Raw genomic sequence first — 22,213 nt, 5'->3', positions numbered from 1 at the left:
ATGTGATATTGGCCTGTGGAGTTGGATCTTCAAATATCCCAATAGTGGGGGATGAACCTCTGCACAATTCTGCATTCGTTTAACCCAAAAGACACCCGAAAGACACTCAATATATGGTATTTTGCGACTAAGTACTCACCTGAACACATATGCATGCATATAACAAAGCAGCAGATAAAGTAAAAAGAGAAGAGATGGGCATAGAAAATTGCACTAGTAATTACCCATGGGTTTTCCTCAGAACAATGTGATGGAAATGCTATCCCCTAATAATAACAATAATAATAAATAAAAAAATTATCCTGTTCCATATCTAAGCACTTGAAAGGTCACTTTCGGTGAGTGACGGTGGCATGTAACAAGTTAATCAGCAGCAATTGGACCTAGCTCCAATTACTGCTGTTAGAGGTAGGTGCTGGCAGTATAGCACAGTCAGCATCCACTTGTGAGTCTTCTCTAAACATCCGCATCTGTCTTAGGCCAGTCTCACACGTCCAGATAATTCCGTTACCGGAAAAATCGATACCGGAGTTATCCGTGTCCGTGTGTCCGTGTGCTCATGTGGCACATCAGTGTGGCACACATGCAGCAGCCATGTGCCACCCGTGTGCTGACTGAGGACCACACGGACCATGCAGGAGACAGCGCTAGAGTTAAGCGCTGTCCCCTGCTTTTGGTGCTGAAGCCGGCATTCATTCTTTCTCCCCAGCAGCGTTTGCTGGAGAGAAGGAATGAAAAATCAAGGGTTTTTTTGTGTTTAAAATAAAGTTCGTGGTCACCTCCCGCCTCCCACCCCCTGTGCGCCTGCCCGCTTTCATTAAAATGCTCACCCAGCTCCCGCGATGCTTCCTCTCAGCGCCGGCAGCTTGTCTTGTGTGAGCGGTCACGTGGTGCCGCTCATTACAGGGATGAATATGCGGCTCCACCTCCCATAGGGGTGGAGCCACATATTCATCCCTGTAATGAGCGGCACCACGTGACCGCTCACACAGGACAAGCTGCTGGCACTGAGAGGAAGCCTCGCGGGAGCTGGGTGAGTATTTTAATGCAAGTGAGCAGGCGCACAGGGGGTGGGAGGCGGGAGGTGGCCACAAACTTTATTTTAAGCACAAAAAAACCCTTGATTTTTCATTCCTTCTCTCCAGCAAACGCTGCTGGGGAGAAGGAATGAATGCCGGCTTCAGCACCACACGCAGGGGGGACAGTGCTTAACTCTAGCGCTGTTTCTCCTGCGGCGGTACGTGCACATGGAGGAGAGTGCACACTGTTCTCCGTGTGCACATGTGCGGGATGCTTTGCGGACCGTGCTGCCGGAGACACGTAGACATGTCTCTGTGTTTTGCACACAGACACACGGTCCGTGAAAAAACGCTGACATGTGCAGAGACACATTTACTTTAATGTGTCTACATGAGTCAGTGTCTCCGGTACGTGAGGAAACTGTCACCACACGTACCGGAGCCACTGACGTGTGAAACTGGCCTTATGATGTACAACACTTATCAGATGCAGTCCCAGGCAAAATTCATAAGAATTATACCCTGTACCCCATAAGTGACATGATTGTCAGAGCTCTCTATTCTTCTCTAATTCTTCAAGCCTAGACTGCCATGCCAGCATCTCTTGTTGACAAACCAAACTGCAACAATTAATCACACCCCAGACCACCATGGCAACTTTCCCCAAATAGAACAATGTTTACTGTACAGATACCTACAGCTCATCCCCATGGTAATAATTCAAACAAGAAGCCAAAATTAAATTATTCAACCTGCAGAGTGAACTTACAAAAAAAAAAAGTAAAACAATGGCAAACCTGTGTTCTGTTTGTACTGCATAAAACAAGAATAAAAAGTGATTGAAATTTGTATATACCTCAAAAAGATACCGATTAAAATCTAAATTGCATCTCACAAGAAAATAAAAATGTTATTGATTTTTAAATATGGCGACCAAAAAAAAGTATTTTCTTCTCATGGTGTTCTGTTATTTTCTTACAGTGAAAAGAAAGTGCAACATAAAAATGTTATATTCATGTGGTATCACCATAATCATAGTAAACCAGAGAATTAAGTCAACATAACCGACAGCCAGTAAGAAAAAAAATGACAAAACAGCTAGTTTGCTACAATGACTGTTTTTTCTTCTTTTCTTCTTCAAACAAAATGTAATAAAAAGAGATCAAAATGTCATATGTACTTCAAAATTGTAATTGTGTTAGAAAGTCTGTGTGCTATTTCCATCTATCATTTTTAATGTTTCCCACCATGGATAGAGCCTAGATGTGTGTATCTGATAAGTGTGGTAATACGCAAAAGCTGAGATGTCTTCTGATTCTGAAAGGGCTATGTGGGAATAGCAGTCACTTTGTCTTAGAACACAAAAAAATGTAGTAACTGCAAAAACACGGAGTATGAAGCTTTAACAACAAAAGGCAAGGGTTAGACTTTGGCAGTGACACCGGTTGCGCGGCCAAAGAACTTATGTGTTATAGCTACATTGCAGAGCAAAACAAGTGAATGGGGTCGAATTGTGACAAGTTAGCCACAAAAATATCGGACGCGATTGTTTTTTCTTTTTTCTGAAACCATTTGTGCCGCTTTGAAGTACTTGGAGCAAAAAATGTCAAGACACACAAGACAGAAAAATAAAAGTGACCTAAAAAGAACGGCAAATGATGACTCTGGCCTACATTGTCTAGAAACTATACAGAAATTTAGCGGACGACATATAGGTCAGAAAACTGAATAGTATTATCAAAAGTAAATGTGTCACATTTTTATCTAAAGTATGTTGAATATTTAAGTCTATTTGTAATTTCTATAATGAAGGATTGTAAAAATAGTTTCTGCCAATATTTCAATGGCTGAATCATATTTGTAAGATTATTTTCATTTTGGTATCACAGTTATTTTATTTAAACCTAAAAATCCTCTCTGTACATGGCTGCTATATTTTAATGTAACAAAATAGCAGAAAATGGACATTAAGTGGGAAATTAAAACATTGCTCACAACCATTCCTATGATTACAAAGAAATGTTTTCACAGAACAGAGCTGTCGTTCTGCAAACATTTATTTTGGCCCCAAAACGAGCCTCGTGTTCAGCTTTGAAATATTGTTTTAATAAGCATTTGTGTTAACAAAGTGCTAGAGAACAAATAATAGATTAACTGCACATTGCTTATGTAGAACATAGCATTTTAGCAAGGACATATTGCTACCAAGTATTTAATAGGTATTCTACATTCTGGGAATATTAGTGAAATACACTCACTGACATATACTGTAGAAACATGCAATAATCATAGAAATATTTATCTTCCAACTACAATAGCAAATATAATTAAAGAAAAGTGGGGCAAAACTGTTCTTCCTCCTGGGCGATTTTTTATTTTTGTATTTTTGATTTTTGCTCCCCTTCTTCCCTGTGTCATAGCTTTGCTATTTTTCCATCAATATAACCATATGAGGGCTTGTTTTTTGAGACAAGTTGTACTTTTGAATGACAATATTAATTTTACCATATACTGGAAAGCGAGAAGAAAATTCCAAGTGTGGTGAAATTGCAAAAAAAGTTCAATTTCACAATTGTTTTTTGGGTTTTTTATTTACCATGTTCACTAAATACTAAAACTGACCTACCATTATGATTCTCCAGGTCATTACGAGTATGCACATACCAAATATGTAGAGGTTCATTTTTATTTTAAGTGATGGAGAAAAAATCCAAAGTTTAAAAACTAAAAAAAAGGTCACCATTTCCCGAGACCCATAGTGTCTCCATTTTTCATGATCTGGGGGTTTGATGAGGGCTTATTTTTTGTTCGCTGAGCTGAAATTTTTATTAATACCATTTTGAGGCAGATGAGCTGAAATTTTTATTAATACCATTTTGGGGAAGATACAATGCTTTGATTGCTCATTATCGCATTTCATTGTAATGTTGTGGCGGCCAAAAAGAACGTGATTCTGGCGTTTTGATTATTTTTCTCATTATGCCGTTTACCGATTGAATTAATTTAGTTCATAATTTGATAGATCAAACATTTCTGAATGCCGCGATACCAAACGTGTATTTTTATAATTTTACTTGTTTTATTTTGAATAGGGGGGTTGATTTGAACTTTTCTGTTTTTTTTATTTTTTTTATATTTTTAAAATCTTTTTTACTTTTTTCAATGGTCCCATTAGAAAACTTGAAGCTGCAATATTTTGATCACCTCTGCTACACACACACCGGCATTCATAGGAGATTTACAATGACAGGCAAGGGGCTCTTCTGCAGACACCTGGCTGTCATGACAGCCCATCGGCACCCCGCCATCACGTTACATGCTTCCTGTTAGTGCGTGTTAAATGCCGCTGTCAGAGATTGACAATGGCATTTAACTTAATAGCTATGAATCCACCCATGGTTGTTAGATGCACATGACAGTTGATCAAATCAGCAGTCAAGTGCAGGGAAAGATGCAGGCTCCGGCGCTGAGCCTGCATCTTTCCCTGTCTTTCCATTGTCAAACTCTGATGAATTCATCTAGTTGTGTAGTGAGCATTTTCAAACCACATTGCTTTGCAGAATATTATAACATTTAGGTGTGATAATGAAAAATTGTGTTTTTTCCAGTAAAATGTGATTTTATCCCCAAGTTTGTAATTTTCAGAAGGAATAATAGAAAAAAATGGACCCTAAAATCTGCTATACAATTTTTTCGATTTTGTGCAATTTCCCACTAACATGGCAATATCCCATATGTGATCAAAAACTACTGTTTTGGCACACTGCCAGGCTTGGAAGGGTGGAATCGTTATTTGCGATTTTGAACAACAATGTGGCTGAAAAAGATTGCAGACACCATTTCTCATTTGTAGAGCCTCTTAGGTACCAGGACAGAAGAAATCCCAACAAGTGACTCCATTTTGGAAACTAAATTCACAAAGGAATTAATCTAGGAGCTGTTTTGAATCCACATGAGTTTGTGCTTCACAGAATTCGTATGGGTATCACAGAACTTTTTAAAACGTGAAATGTGAAAATTATGTTTTTTCCACTAAAATGATGTTTTATACCCACGTTTGTAATTTTCACAATAGTTAATAGGAAAAAACAGACCCCATAATTTGTTATGCAATTTCTGCCTATTACGATCATATCCAATATCAGGAGAAAAACTACTATATGAGCACATGGAAGGGCTGAGAAGGGAAGAAGCACCTATAGGCATTTAAAACATAGATTTCATTCAAAAAGATTGTGGGCTTAATTAACTGAGCCTCTGAGATGCCAGAACAGCCAAAAACCCCACTCTCCAAGTGATCCCATATTGGAAACTACACTACTTAAGGAATTAATCTTTGGTTACAGTGAGTATTTTGAGTAGTGATAGGCGAGAGTGCTCAGCACTGCTCAATACCCGTTTGTGCATTGGGGTGCTCGGGTACCCTCATTATTCAGCTGAGTGTAACGTGGTGCTCGAGAACATGTTCAAGTCTAGGCTCACATGTTTTGGGGATGTTTTACAGGCACTAAACATGTGAGGATTGCCTGCCAATCATGGTAATGTCGTAGCCATGTTGGCTACTGTCAATACTGTGATTGGCCGATTGCATAAGGTCATCGAGTCTATGTCTCCCAGGGTGTATTGGAGTGCCTTCTTCTGATTTTTTGAGGCCCTTGCACATAGTGTACACTCTTGACTTTGGAGGTAGAAATGGGCCACTTTACCTCTTGGGCCTCTATGCAGCCTCAGTGGTTACACTAATGGTATGTCAGCCCCTGAGCGGTATTAAAGCTTATATAAGTAAAGCTGCATTTATTGAATGGATTGAAGGCCTCAAAAGGCATCTCTTGTACCCCAGGATTGGTTGGGAAAATTTTCTCCACATGGTTCAGTACTTTTTATTTCACCCAGGAGATAAATGAAGATATGTTTAAACTAATCCTCCAGTCTATTTGAAGACCTTGGGGCTATTTCAAGTCTGGGTATCCGAGCTGGACATGTGACATCAACTGTCCCTCTATGCCTTGGAGTTGCTGGCCTGCCCTGCCGCTAGTGTTTTGTCAGAGTGAGTTTTTGGTGCTGCCATAATAGTCAGACGTCTCAACCCCACTGAATGACAGCAGCAGCAGAGCATGAAGCCAATTAAAAGGTTCCTTTTTTGTGGTGTATTATCCTGCTCCCCTAACCACCCAAACAAGTTTTGCCTTATACAAGTCATTATACCATAAAGAATGTTTTCTAACATTTTTTCTGGTAAAATTTTATCTTCAGTTTGGTATGTTTAATTGTAACTCTGTAGAAGTAGCATAATACTCTGAAAACATTGTTCCCAGCAGCGACCTGGGATTTACAGATGCATCCAGGCATTTTCCCCATGCTGTTGTCATTCCATTTGAGCACTGTTTCCATCAATTTCAGCGATTTTTCCACTCTCCCTGTCCTCCTGTTAGGGTCTGCCAGAAAAATGCTCTAGTTTCACATTATACTCGTTAATCGAATTGAGCCCGTCAACCTGCTCGATTCGAGTACCGAGCACTCAAGCTTTTTAGCGCTTGCTCAACACTAATTTTGAACCCACATGTGCCTCACAGAAAATTATAACACTGCGATGTGGAAATATAGAGGGTCTAGATGTTATAATGTGCAGGATAATTATGGTAACATAAGTACCACAAATATATGGAACTACCTAATGGCAGTACAATTGACACAATATCTCCAGTTTTCCTTTATTTCATATATTTCCTTTATTCCACATTGGGTATAGGAACAATAAGGAAAAATAAAAATAAAATTAACCTACTGAATTTTACTGGGGATACAGTCCAGTATCATTAAAGGAAAAGGGGTTTCAGTGAACCCAAATAATCTATTTTAACTGGCTTAGTTTCCCATATGCAAGACCACTCATACCATCATCACTACCAAAGCGATATTAGATTAGTTTATCAGTAAGGGAGAGGAAGGGGTGTAAGTGGGGGGAGTAATTGTACCGATCAATGAGATCGGTCCCAGGTTCACTTTTGAGATAGAGGCAAAAACCTTACCATATTTGGACATGGTAATCACAAGTCGGAAAATGGAGATACTTTAAGTACGTCAATATTTAGCAAACCCACCTCCACCAACTGCCTACTGAGATGGGATAGTCACTATCCCTATCAACGAAAGAAAGGTATCCCTAAGGGGCAATACTTAAGATTGAAATGGAACTGTTCAGAGATAAAGGATTTCAGAGCCAAATCAGAAGGTTTTTGACCAGGGGTTACCCTGATCAGGTGCTGAGGGAGGCATATCATCATGCACAGCAGCAAAGAAGGGAGAACGTATTCGTCTTATTTCCACCTTTGATAATGGGGCCCCGGCGGTTAGGAAAATTCTAGAGAAATACTGGAATGTACTCCAGATAGATACAGATATTGCAGATGTGTTTGTGGAGACCCCGCAGATTACGTAGAGAAAAAGTAAATCATTGGGTGACAGACTACTACATACTCACCTGATACAACCCTGTGGAAATAGAACCTGGTTATCTGAAAAACCTAAGGGATGATATAAATGTGGTACATGTGTGACTTGTGACTTCATTCAAACCGGTGAGGAGCTTAATAATGGCCACACAAATGAGAAGTTCCAGGTGAAACATTTCATTAACTGTAAAACTATTGGCATTATCTACAAAGCCACATGTGGCTGCGGTAAATCATATGTGGGAAAATCGATCCGGGAATTCAGGAGAAGGGTGGGGAAACTTTGGGGGACATTTGCAATGGGAGGGATACACCCTTGGCAAAACACATTAATGGTCATCATGGGGGAAATATTGAGATTATCAAAATCATGAGTATTGACAAAATCAAACCACTAGTGAGAGGGGGTGATTTTGATAAGATGATACTACAGAGAGAATCCCAATGGATATTCTGGTTGGATACACAACAACCTTATGGGTTAATGAACAATCGAACTACAGTTGCATTCTGTAAAATAAAAAAGGAATGATGTTAACAACTATTAGTACCCCTGGTGGTTTAAAGTATCTCATAAGTCTATTTTTTCCCTTTCATTTTCATTTTCAAATGAAGGAAACACATCTGACACCCCTCATTTTTAGAAGTGTACAATCCCCCCTTTCTTGCCCCCTGAATGTACTCATTCACCCGCCCCTCCCCCACCTCTTTCTCTCCCTTACTGATAAACTAATCCAATATCACTTTGGTAGTAATGATGGTATGAGTGGTTGTCCATACGGGAAACTAGGCCAGTTAAGATTGGTTATTTGGGTACACTGAAACCCTTTTTCCTTTAATGATACTGGACTGTATCCCCAGTAAAATCCAGTGGGTTAGTTTTATTTTTATTTTTCCCTACTTATTGTTCCTATACCCAATGTCAAATAAAAGAAATATACACAATAAAGGAAAAATCTAAATATTTTGTCAGTTGTACTGCCATTAGGTAGTTCAATATATTTGTGGTACTTATGTTACCAGAAGTATCCCGTACACTATAACATCTAAACCCTCTTGTGGTAAAAATACTGGAAGAAGGTGTACACAGATATTTCTGGAGAACTTGTGGTGATCACAAGACTTACTAAGGAGAACACAGTATGTAAGCAAAGGTCCTCCGGAGGGAGGACCCTGCAGTCCAAGGACCGGAATTGACATGGCCAATGACATATGTGGTCCACTGTAAACATATGTATTCACATCTAGATGCCCAGAGTAATTAACCTGTCACCTTATGGGTACAGTACTATTAAATACTATGACTTTCACTGGTTGGTGACCAGCTGGTGTAAAGAACTGATCCCCACAATAGTACTTTATAAATACAATTATTTTTATTAGTAAATATTAAAAACAAAAAATAAACATAAAAAGAAGGGTGCTCAATCCTATGACGAGGGACTATATAGCCATAGAGTCTAACCAAAAGGCATAGGCTATTGACACAATAAAGGCAAATTACTTTACTAGAGCTGAAAAGCATTAATCATATGCAAACATGTCTTGCAAAAGGTGGAATACCTGAACATTCCCGTGTAACTTTATACATACTTGTAGCTGCAGCACTTAGCACTTTACACATGCCAGCAATTAGGGTTCAATATTGTAGTACCTAACCTATGGGTTCTATGTAGTACTATTTATAAAGTACTATTGAGGGGATTAGTTCTTTACACCAGCTGGTCACCAAACAGTGAAAGCCACTGTAAACATAGTACGGTCCATGAGCTGGAAGTGACGTGATTATCTGTACACGCATCCCACTACCAAGACCCAGCGGCTCATGGACCGGAAGTGATCATAGAGAGGATCAAAGGGCACTCCTGAGGTCAGGAAGGGGCATCAGGAATGATGCTCACATTCAAATAATAGGGTCCAACCCTCTGAAATGCGGAAATGGCATCAGACGCTGCATTCACAGAAGGACTACATATAACATAGAGTTGTGCTCAAAAATGTACATACCCTGGCAGAATTTTTGCTTTCTTGGCCTTTTTTCAGAGAATATGAATAGTAACACCAAAACTTTTTTCTACACTCATGGTTAGTGGTTAGGTGAAGCCTTTTTAAATCATAATGACAACCCCAAACATCCGAATGAACCTGATCAAAAGTTCACATACCCCATTTCTTCATACCAGCTCCCACAATCCCTCTCTCCTGACCATGTATTGTAGCCTGTAAATTTAGAAGCATTGTAAGTGGTGCACGCAGTGTGAGGTGCACGCATCCCCTCAGCAAAGCATCCCAGAAGCTAAGGATCAAGAAAAAGCAGTTAATCCATGGCAGTTACTCATGGCAGGAGACAGGTAATGCACACTTTGCTCTCCATTTTAGCCATGTGCTTTATTTCTATCCTCCTGTGTTCCCTTACTATCCAAATTCACCGCTCCATTCCCCCTCTTCATGACTCATATACATCAGCCCCGATATACTTCCCTCTCCCATGTACAGCTCCCATACACTTCTCACCTTCCTGAAAAACCTCAGCCCATCTTGCCCAAACATATTGCGCAAAAAAACTTCTTACAATTCCAATATCTACTTGCTATTCATCTTCCTACTCCCACTGATTTCAGGGGACATCTCCCCCAACCCCTGTCCACCAGCCCCCAACCTCAACCCCTACCCTACCTCACATCGAAACTTTACTGGATTCAGGATTCTGACACAGTCTACCCTGCTGCCATTTCCCATTGTGGCTTACAATTCTCACATTCCCCGAGACCCAGAAACAGACCTGGTGGCAGAGTTGGCATACTCCTGTCCCCACAATGCACCTTTCAGGTCATCCCACCAGTTCCCTCACTCTCATTCCCTTCTTTTGAGGTCCACACTATCAGGCTTTTCCGTCCCATCTCCCTCAGAGTGGCAGTCATATATCGGCCCCCAGGCTCACCCACCCAATTCCTTGACCATCTCTCGACCTGGCTGCCGCTTTTCATGTCCTCAATACTCCCAACCCTTATCCTGGGAGACTTCAACATCCCCATTAATAGCCCCACTTCCACATCTGCATCCCAGCTTCTATCACTAACCACTTCTCTAGGCCTCTCACTGCTCTAAACCTCTGAAACACACAAAGATGGTAACAACCTTGACCTGGTCTTTGTCCAGCTCTGTTCAATCTCCTACCTAGACAACTCACCACTTCCCCTCTCTGACTACAACATTCTCTCCCTCATGCTCACAACTACTTGCCCACCCCAGCACATGCCTACCTACCACACATTTAGTCATCTACAGTACATGCCATTAACCCTCATACACTTTCAGATTCCCTACACTCATCACTGTCCCCAATCTGCTTTTTTTCCTGTCCTGATCTTGCTGTACACCACTACAATGACACTCTTAGAAGCACCCATGACCAAGTAGCTCTTATCACCCTCAGAGCCTCCAAACACAGAGTAAAACAGCCCTGGCTCACATCGCAAACTCGATTTCTCCAGCGATGCTCTAGGAGTGCTGAACACTTGTGGAGGAAAACCCGCACACCAGAAGACTTCATCCACTTCAAATTTATGTTAAAGGGAACCTGTCACCTGAATTTGGCGGGACCAGTTTTGGGTCATATGGGCGGGGTTTTCGGGTGTTTGATTCACCCTTTCCTTACCCGTTGGCTGCATGCTGGCTGCAATATTGGATTGAAGTTCATTCCCTGTCCTCCGGAGTATACGCCAGCGCTAGGCAATATTGCCTTGTGCAGGTGTGTACTACGGAGGACACAGCATGAACTTCAATCCAATATTGCGGCCAGCATGCAGCCAGCGGGTAAGGAAAGGGTGAATCAAACACCCGAAAACCCCGCCCATATGACCCAAAACTGGTCCCGCCAAATTCAGGTGACAGGTTCCCTTTAAGAATAGTGTTGAGCGATACCTTCCGATATGCAAAGGTATCGGTATCGGATTGGATCGGCCGATATCCAAAAAATATCGGGTATCGCCGATACCGATACCCGATACCAAGGCATATCAATGGGACACAAAATATCGGAATGGTTCCCAGGGTCTGAAGGAGAGGAAACTCTCATTCAGGCCCTGGGATCCATATTCATGTATAAAATAAAGAATAAAAATAAAAAATATTGATATACTCACCCCTCCGATGGCCCCGGCTCTCACCGGTCCAAGCGTCTGCCTCCGTTCCTAAGAATACAGAGTGAAGGACCTTCGATGACGTCGCAGCTTGTGATTGGTCGCGTTACCGCTCATGTGACCGCTCACGCGACCAATCACAAGCCGCGACGTCATCGAAGGTCCTTCACTCCCTGCATTCTTGGGAATGGAGTCACCGCTAAGAGCCAGGGTCCGCCGGAGAGTATATCAATATTTTTTATTTTTATTATTTATTTTTTACATGAATATGGATCCCAGGGCCAGAAGGAGAGTCTCCTCTCCTCCAGACCCTGGGAACCATACGCACCGCACACTTCCGATTCCGATTTCCGATATCGCAAAAATATCGGAACTCGGTATCGGAATTCCGATACAGCAAATATCGGCCGATACCCGATATTTGCAGTATCGGAATGCTCAACACTAGTTAAAAACCTATAACTCTGCCCTTTACCTTGCCAAACTGACTTACTTCACCACCCTGATCTCCTCATTATCCAATGACCACAAGAAACTTTTTGACACCTTTCACTCCCTCTTCAGGTCAAAAGCACAAGCCCTTAACACAGACATTTGTGCTGATGACCTGGACTTTATAGAGAAAATAGATAATATCCGTCAGGAAATCCGCTCTCAGCCACGAAGTGCAGTGACTCCCATCCCTCCCTGCATTTCCCCTGGCTCACTCTCTACTTTTGATCCCATCATAGAAGAAGAAGTCTCTAGGCTCCTCTCCTCTTGTCCGACTACATGCACTACTGACCCCATTCCCTCACATCTCCTCCAGTCTCTCTCTCCAGTCGTCACTACTCACGTAACTACAATCTTTAATCTCTCCCTCTGGCATTTTCCCATCCTCCTTCAAACACTCTATCATTACTCCATTATTAAAGAAACCTGCCCTCGACCAATCCTGCACAAACAACTACAGACCAGTCTCCAATCTCCCATTCATCTCTAAACTCTTGGAGCGCCTTGTCTACTCCTGCCTTACCCGTTGCCTTTCCACTCATTCCCTCCTAAACCCTTTACAGTCGAGCTTCCGCCCCTTCATTCAACAGAAACTGCACTCATCAAAGTGAGCAATGACCTTCTGACAGCAAAATGTAATGGTGACCACTCTCTGCTCAGTCTTCTGGACCTTTCTGCAGCTTTCGACATGTTGACCACCGTTTCCTACTCTCTAGGCTCCAGTCACTAGGCATTAAGGACACTGCCCTCTCATGGTTCTCTTCCTATCTTTCTGACTGCTCCTTCAGTGTTTTGTTCACTGGCTCCACTTCATCCCCTATTCCTCTCACTGCTGGGGTACTTCAGGGCTCAGTCCTTGGCCCCCTTCTTTTCCCTCTTTACATGGCCCCAATTGGACAGTCCACCATCATATTTGGCTTTCAGTACCATCTTTATGCTGATGACACACAACTATACACATCATCCCCTGACATTACCCCCGCTGTATTACAGAACGCCAGTGACTGTCCGCAGTCTCCAACACCATGTCCGCCCTCTATCTGAAGCTCAACCTCTCCAAAACTGAACTTCTCCTGCTCCCACCATCTACTAACCTCCCTAAAAAAAATCTCTAGAATCCCCTCTTTTCTCACCATGGAAACAACAAAAACACTCACTGTCGCCTTGATCCACTCACACTTGGACTACTGTAATGCTCTATTCATTGGCCTCCCCCTTACTTGACTTTCTTCTCTCCAGTCCATCCTTAATGCAGCAGCCAGGGTCGTACATCTGGCTAATCAGTACACAGATGTGTCCGCTCTTTGCCAGTCATTACACTGGCTGCCCATTCACTACAGGATCCAATTCAAAGTACTTGTTCTCACCCAAGCTCTCCACAGTGCGGCACCCTTTTACATTTCCTCTCTCATTTCTGTCTATCGGCCCAGCCGATCGCTGCGCTCTGCAAGTTACTTTTGACTAACCTCTTCACTAATCTGTACCTCCCACTCCTGACTCCAAGACTTTTCTTGCGCTACGCCAATCCTCTGGAATGCTCTACCCCAAGAAATTAGGACCATCCACAACTTGCACAGTTTTAGACGGTCCCTCAAAACACATTTGTTCAGAGTGGCCTATCACGTTCCCTAATCAAAGTCATTTTATGTGTGAGTGTGTGTGTAGCCCATTCACTATCTCTATATATCCCCCACTCCTTCAAGATGGCTGGACGACCATTGTAAATACACACCTGTACTTTGTATCTCCCCCACCTCACTGTAGATTGTAAGCTCTCACAAGCAGGGTCATCCTATTTTGCTTTAATTATTGTATTGTTAACGTTGTTACTTATGGCTGTTGTGCTTAAAACTGTTAAACTGTACAGTGCTTTGGAATATGCTGGCAAAATATAAATAAAGATTATTATTATTATTTCTTAACTAGATTGTGGCCCGATTCTAACGCATTGGGTATTCTAGAATATGCATGTCCCCGTAGTATATGGACAATGATGATTCCAGAATTCGCGGCAGACTGTGCCCGTCGCTGATTGGTCGAGGCAACCTTTATGACTAGGGTTGAGCGAAACGGGTCGATCATTTTCAAAAGTCGCCGACTTTTGGCTAAGTCGGCGTCTCATGAAACCCGATCCGACCCCTGTGCTTGTCGGCCATGCGGTACGCGACTTTCGCGCCAAAGTCGCGTTTCAATGACGCGAAAAGCGCCATTTCTCAGCCAATGAAGGTGAACGCAGAGTGTGGGCAGCGTGATGACATAGATCCTGGTCCCCACCATCTTAGAGAAGGGCATTGCAGTGATTGGCTTGCTGTCTGCGGCGTCACAGGGGCTATAAAGGGGCGTTCCCGCCGACCGCCATCTTACTGCTGCTGATCTGAGCTTAGGGAGAGGTTGCTGCCGCTTCGTCAGAAGCAGGGAGAGCGTTAGGCAGGGTCCACTAACCACCAAACCGCTTGTGCTGCAGCGATTTCCACTGTCCAACACCACCTTCGGTGTGCAGGGACTGTGGAAGCTATTTTTTTTTTTTTTTCCCCTCAGCGCTGTAGCTCATTGGGCTGCCCTAGAAGGCTCCGTGATAGCTGTATTGCTGTGTGTACGCCACTGTGGAAACCAACTGCTTTTTTCAAAGCACATATCCTCTTGTTCCTTCCTTTCTGCACAGCTATCTTTTTTGTTTGTCCACACTTTTTATTTAATTTGTGCATCAGTCCACTCCTATTGCTGCCTGCCATACCTGGCTTACATTACTGCAGGGAGATAGTAATTGTAGGACAGTTTTTTTTTTTTTTTTTTTTTTTTTTTGTGGGAGATTAAGATTGGCATTTCTGCTACAGTGCCATCCCTGTGTGTGCCATCTCTCACTGAGTGGGCCATAGAAAGCCTATTTATTTTTTCCGTGATTTGTGTTCTAAAATCTACCTCAACACAAAAACACTACATCAATCAGTGGGAGAAAAATATTGGCCTCAGTCAGGGCTTGTGTGCCACTGCTGTGTGTGCTATCTCTCATTCAGTGGGCTATAGCAAGCCTATTTTTTTTTTTTTTTTTTAATATTATTTGGTTTCTAAAGTCTCCCTGAAAAAAAAAAAAAACCTAAAAAAACAGTGGGAGAGTAATATTGCCCTTTCAGCTTGTGTGCCAGTCTTGACTCCTGGGTGTGCCACCTCTCTCCCTCTCATTCAGTGGGCCATAGAAAGCCTATTTATTTTTTTTAAAAAATATTATTGGGTTTCTAAAGTCTCCCTGAAAAAACAAAAAATACATAAAAAAACAGTGGGAGAGTAATATTGCCCTTTCAGCTTGTGTGCCAGTCTTGACTCCTGGGTGTGCCACCTCTCTCCCTTTCATTCAGTGGGCCATAGAAAGCCTATTTATTTTTTCCGTGATTTGTGTTCTAAATTCTACCTCAACACAAAAACACTACATCAATCAGTGGGAGAAAAATATTGGCCTCAGTCAGGGCTTGTGTGCCACTGCTGTGTGTGCTATCTCTCATTCAGTGGGCTATAGCAAGCCTATTTTTTTTTTTTTTTTTTTTTTTTTTAATATTATTTGGTTTCTAAAGTCTCCCTGAAAAAAAAAAAAAAACCTAAAAAAACAGTGGGAGAGTAATATTGCCCTTTCAGCTTGTGTGCCAGTCTTGACTCCTGGGTGTGCCACCTCTCTCCCTCTCATTCAGTGGGCCATAGAAAGCCTATTTATTTTTTTTTTTTAATATTATTTGGTTTCTAATTCTCCCTGAAAAAAAAAAAAAAACCTAAAAAAACAGTGGGAGAATAATATTGCCCTTTCAGCTTGTGTGCCAGTCTTGACTCCTGGGTGTGCCACCTCTCTCCCTCTCATTCAGCGGGCCATAGAAAGCCTATTTATTTTTTTTTAAAAATATTATTGGGTTTCTAAAGTCTCCCTGAAAAAACAAAAAATACATAAAAAAACAGTGGGAGAGTAATATTGCCCTTTCAGCTTGTGTGCCAGTCTTGACTCCTGGGTGTGCCACCTCTCTCCCTTTCATTCAGTGGGCCATAGAAAGCCTATTTATTTTTTTTTTTAAATATTATTGGGTTTCTAAAGTCTCCCTGAAAAAAAAAAAAAAACCTAAAAAAACAGTGGGAGAGTAATATTGCCCTTTCAGCTTGTGTGCCAGTCTTGACTCCTGGGTGTGCCACCTCTCTCCCTCTCATTCAGTGGGCCATAGAAAGCCTATTTATTTTTTTTTTAAAATATTATTGGGTTTCTAAAGTCTCCCTGAAAAAAAAAAAAAAAACCTAAAAAAACAGTGGGAGAGTAATATTGCCCTTTCAGCTTGTGTGCCAGTCTTGACTCCTGGGTGTGCCACCTCTCTCCCTCTCATTCAGTGGGCCATAGAAAGCCTATTTATTTTTTTTTTTAAATATTATTGGGTTTCTAAAGTCTCCCTGAAAAAACAAAAAATACATAAAAAAACAGTGGGAGAGTAATATTGCCCTTTCAGCTTGTGTGCCAGTCTTGACTCCTGGGTGTGCCACCTCTCTCCCTTTCATTCAGTGGGCCATAGAAAGCCTATTTATTTTTTCCGTGATTTGTGTTCTAAATTCTACCTCAACACAAAAACACTACATCAATCAGTGGGAGAAAAATATTGGCCTCAGTCAGGGCTTGTGTGCCACTGCTGTGTGTGCTATCTCTCATTCAGTGGGCTATAGCAAGCCTATTTTTTTTTTTTTTTTTTTTTATATTATTTGGTTTCTAAAGTCTCCCTGAAAAAAAAAAAAAAACCTAAAAAAACAGTGGGAGAGTAATATTGCCCTTTCAGCTTGTGTGCCAGTCTTGACTCCTGGGTGTGCCACCTCTCTCCCTCTCATTCAGTGGGCCATAGAAAGCCTATTTATTTTTTTTTTTAAATATTATTGGGTTTCTAAAGTCTCCCTGAAAAAACAAAAAATACATAAAAAAACAGTGGGAGAGTAATATTGCCCTTTCAGCTTGTGTGCCAGTCTTGACTCCTGGGTGTGCCACCTCTCTCCCTTTCATTCAGTGGGCCATAGAAAGCCTATTTATTTTTTTTTTAAAATATTATTGGGTTTCTAAAGTCTCCCTGAAAAAAAAAAAAAAACCTAAAAAAACAGTGGGAGAGTAATATTGCCCTTTCAGCTTGTGTGCCAGTCTTGACTCCTGGGTGTGCCACCTCTCTCCCTCTCATTCAGTGGGCCATAGAAAGCCTATTTATTTTTTTTTTAAAATATTATTGGGTTTCTAAAGTCTCCCTGAAAAAACAAAAAATACATAAAAAAACAGTGGGAGAGTAATATTGCCCTCTCAGCTTGTGTGCCAGTCTTGACTCCTGGGTGTGCCACCTCTCTCTCTCTAATTGTGGGCCATAGAAAGCCTTTTTTTTTTTTTTTTTTAATATTATTTGGTTTCTAAAGTCTCCCTGAGAAAAAAAAAAAAATAAATTAGGTGGGAGATTAATATTGACATTAGTGCTTGAGTGACAGTCCTGCGTGTGTGTCATCTCTGTGATTTTGTGCCACAGAAAACAGAGTGTGTAACATTGTGCCTGATTTTCCTTGTGGTCTCACCAACCTGTTAAGGGATATTGAAATCATACTGAAGTTATAGCTCACCGTGTAAGTTGTTTGACAGCAACAAATAAAGTTACTTTGGTTAAGATTTTAAAACAATGAGGAAGTCTGGTGCAAGAGGTCGTCGTGGGCGTTCATTGTCAGCTGGTAATGATGGTAGTGGTAGAGGAGCATCAGGTGGTCGTGGGGATAAAAATATTCCACCTAAGTCTGGAGCTGTGGAGCCAGTTTCGTCGTCAGGCTACACAAGGCCTCGAACGCTCTCTTTTCTGGGAGTAGGAAAACCGCTTTTAAAGGCGGAGCAGCAACAGCAAGTTTTGGCTTACATTGCAGACTCAGCCTCTAGCTCTTTTGCCTCCTCTTCCGAAACTGGTAAATGTAAAAGCAGCGCGTCGCTTGTGGATGTTCACGGTCAGGGACAAGTCGCTTCCTTGTCCTCCTCAGCAAAAACTACAACAAGAGAGAAGGATGCAGCAGGCGACACAACGGGTCACTCCATGGAGCTCTTTACACATACCGTCCCTGGCTTAGAAAGTGAAACATTTAACAGGCCATGCCCATTACAAGTATATTCTGACATGGAGTGCACTGATGCACAGCCACAGCCAGAGTACTATGCTGCTCCTTTGACTCAGACCACCACATTGCCCTCTCAGGGTACAGATCCACAATCAGACCCTGATGAGACTATGTTGCCCCGCCACGAACGCTATACCACCGACCGACACAGTGACACAGACGAAGTTGCACACGAGCTCGAAGAGGAGGTAATAGATGACCCAGTTATTGACCCCGATTGGCAGCCATTGGGGGAACAGGGTGCAGGCGGCAGTAGTTCAGAAGCGGAGGTGGAGGAGGGGCCGCAGCAGGCATCAACATCGCAACAGGTTACATCTGCCGGGCCCGTATCTGGCCCAAAACGCGTGTCAAAGCCAAAACCTGTTGGAGCACAGCGTTGCCATCCGGTTAAAGCTCAGTCTGCAATCCCTGAAAAGGGATCCGAGTCTAGGAAGAGTGCAGTCTGGCATTTTTTTAAACAACATCCAACTGATCAGCGCAAAGTCATCTGTCAAAAATGTTCAACTAGCTTAAGCAGAGGTCAGAATCTGAAAAGTCTAAATACTAGTTGCATGCATAGACACTTAACCACCATGCATTTTCAAGCCTGGACTAACTACCAAACGTCCCTCAAGGTTGTAGCACCCTCGGCCAATGAAGCTAGTCAGCAACGCAACATCCCTTCCGTCACTGTAAGGCCACCATTTTCCGCACCACAGGCAGTATCTGTGCAGGTTTCTTTGCCAGCCAAAAGCAGTCAGGGTCAGGGAATCACCAGTTTTGTAGGAGGAAATATTGCATCTAGGGCACCGGCGGAAACAATACCGTCTCCAACCGTCTCTCAGTCTGCCATGTACACCGGCACACCCGAAAGTTCCACGATCTCCAGCTCTCCAGTCCAGCTCACCCTACATGAGACTCTGGTTAGAAAAAGGAAGTACTTATCCTCGCATCCGCGTACACAGGGTTTTAACGCCCACATAGCTAGACTAATCTCGTTAGAGATGATGCCCTACCGGTTAGTTGAAAGCGAAGCTTTCAAAGCCCTGATGGAGTACGCTGAACCACGATACGAGCTACCCAGTCGACACTTTTTTTCCAGAAAAGCCATCCCAGCCCTGCACCAGCATGTTAAACAGCGCATCGTCCATGCACTCAGGCAATCTGTGAGTACAAAGGTGCACCTGACTACAGATGCATGGACCAGTAGGCATGGCCAGGGACGTTATGTGTCCATCACGGCACACTGGGTGAATGTGGTGGATGCAGGGTCCACAGGCGACATCAATTTAGGGACAGTTGTGCCTAGCCCACGGTCTAGGAAACAGTTGGCTGTAGGCGTTCGCACCCCCTCCTCCTCCTCCTCCTCGTCCTCCTGCAGAAGCTACAGCTCTTCCACAGAACGCAGTCTGCCAACCACTCCATCGGCAGATGACACTGTTGCACACCAGTTGTCCCATTATGGGCCAGCTACTGCCAAGCGTCAGCAGGCTGTATTGGCTATGAAGTGCTTGGGCGACAATAGACACACCGCGGAAGTTCTGTCCGAGTTCTTGCAACAAGAAACGCAGTCGTGGCTGGGCACAGTAGATCTTGAGGCAGGCAAGGTAGTGAGTGATAACGGAAGGAATTTCATGGCTGCCATCTCCCTTTCCCAACTGAAACACATTCCTTGCCTGGCTCACACCTTAAACCTGGTGGTGCAGTGCTTATTGAAAACTTATCCTGGGTTCTCCGACCTGCTCCTCAAAGTGCGTGCACTTTGCTCACATATCCGACGTTCGCCTGTACACGCCAGCCGTATGCAGACCTATCAGCGGTCTTTGAACCTTCCCCAGCATCGCCTAATCATAGACGTTGCAACAAGGTGGAACTCAACACTGCACATGCTTCAGAGACTGTGCGAACAGAGGCGTGCTGTTATTTATTTGTGGGAGGATACACGGGCAGGCAGTAGGATGGCAGACATGGAGTTGTCAGGTGTGCAGTGGTCTAAGATACAAGACATGTGTCAAGTCCTTCAGTGCTTTGAGGAATGCACACGGCTGGTTAGTGCAGACAACGCCGTAATAAGCATGAGCATCCCCCTAATGCGTCTGCTGATGCAAAGTTTGACGCACATAAAGGAGCAGGCGTCTGCACCAGAGGAAGAGGAAAGCCTTGATGACAGTCAGCCATTGTCTGGTCAGGGCAGTGTACAGGACGAGGTAGCGGGCGAAGAGGAGGTGGAGGACGAGGAGGATGATGGGGATGAGTATATTTTTAATGCCGAACCTTTCCCGGGGGCACAGGAATTTGGTTGCGTGTCACGGCCGGGTTCTGGTTTTTTGAGGGACACAAGTGACGTAGATTTGCCTGCAACTGCCCCTCAACCAATCACAACCGGAGATTTGACAACTGGAACTTTGGCCCACATGGCGGATTATGCCTTACGTATCCTAAAAAGGGACACACGCATTACGAAAATGATGAACGATGACGATTACTGGTTGGCCTGCCTCCTTGATCCACGCTATAAAGGCAAATTGCAAAATATTATGCCACATGAGAACTTGGAACTAATATTAGCAACCAAACAATCAACTCTTGTTGACCGTTTGCTTCAGGCATTCCCAGCACACAGCGCACGTGATCGTTCTCACACGAGCTCCAGGGGGCAGCAGACTAGGAGTGTTAGGGGTGCACACATCAGAAGTGGCATTGGACAGAGGGGTTTTCTGACCAGGTTGTGGAGTGATTTTGCTATGACCGCAGACAGGACAGGTACTGCTGCATCAATTGAAAGTGACAGGAGACAACATTTGTCCAGTATGGTTACTAACTATTTTTCATCCCTTATCGATGTTCTCCCTCAACCGTCATTCCCATTTGATTACTGGGCCTCCAAATTAGACACCTGGCCAGAATTGGCAGAATATGCATTGCAGGAGCTTGCTTGCCCGGCAGCAAGTGTCCTATCAGAAAGAGTATTCAGTGCTGCAGGTTCAATATTAACCGAAAAAAGGACTCGTCTGGCTACCCAAAATGTTGACGATCTAACATTCATTAAAATGAACCACAACTGGATTTCGAAATCTTTTGCCCCACCTTGCCCGGCCGACACCTAGCTTTCCTATGAAAAGCTCTTGCCTGTGAATTACTTTTCTAATGTCTAATTTGCTGCAGCTGATTGTACAGCATACGACATGTTTACACCTCCCTAAATGGCAAAACTCCCCACACGGGGCCGTGGTATCGCGACTTGGCGCAAGCACCCGTGAGACTGCTGTTTGTCTGAAGAGGTGGGTGTGCTCGCTTTTGGTTGACGGCATTGCTACTGGGTCCCTCATAGTACAATGTAGTGTCTCTGGCGGTGGTGGTGCGCACCCAACGTCAGACACACCGTTGTAACATGAGGGGCCCTGGGGCGGTCCCGCCGGCCTCAAGAGAGTTCCCCCCTACCCCAGCTCAAAATGTGCTCTACCACGTGCAAAATTATGTCGCACAGCTCCACCAATCTTTAGTCTATTCGCTGACATCATTCAATGTCTGGCACTGACAATACAAATTTGTAGACATCTATGATGCAACTTAAAGTAGTCTGTGTCTGTGTCCTATATTGGCACCATTAAATAGTTACTGCCAAATTACTATGTCAGAAACTCAGTAGATGAGCCCACCCCTGTACCTAAGTATGCCACCTTTTTTTTTTGTTTTGGTTGTTTTGCGAGACATTAACATCTATTTATATTTTGGGAGTACTGGGACAGACACTCCTTGCACTACTCCTCCACTCACCACCAAGCTGCCTGTGTATCCATGTAACCGCTGTAAAACTGCCATGAGCCTATTGTTTGTTATTTTAGGCCTTTGATAGCCTGTCTGCGGCCCCTACTTGCAATACTCCTCCACTGACCACCAAGCTGCCTGCCCGTGTATCCATGTAACCGCTGTGAAACTGCCATGAGCCTATTGTTTGTTATTTTAGGCCTTTGATAGCCTGTCTGCG

This window comes from Ranitomeya variabilis, chromosome 6 (genome assembly GCF_051348905.1).
Source record: "Ranitomeya variabilis isolate aRanVar5 chromosome 6, aRanVar5.hap1, whole genome shotgun sequence".
NCBI classification, from domain to species: Eukaryota; Metazoa; Chordata; class Amphibia; order Anura; family Dendrobatidae; genus Ranitomeya; species Ranitomeya variabilis.
The sequence above is the reverse complement of the archived record's forward strand: the minus strand, read 5'-3'. Positions refer to the sequence as shown.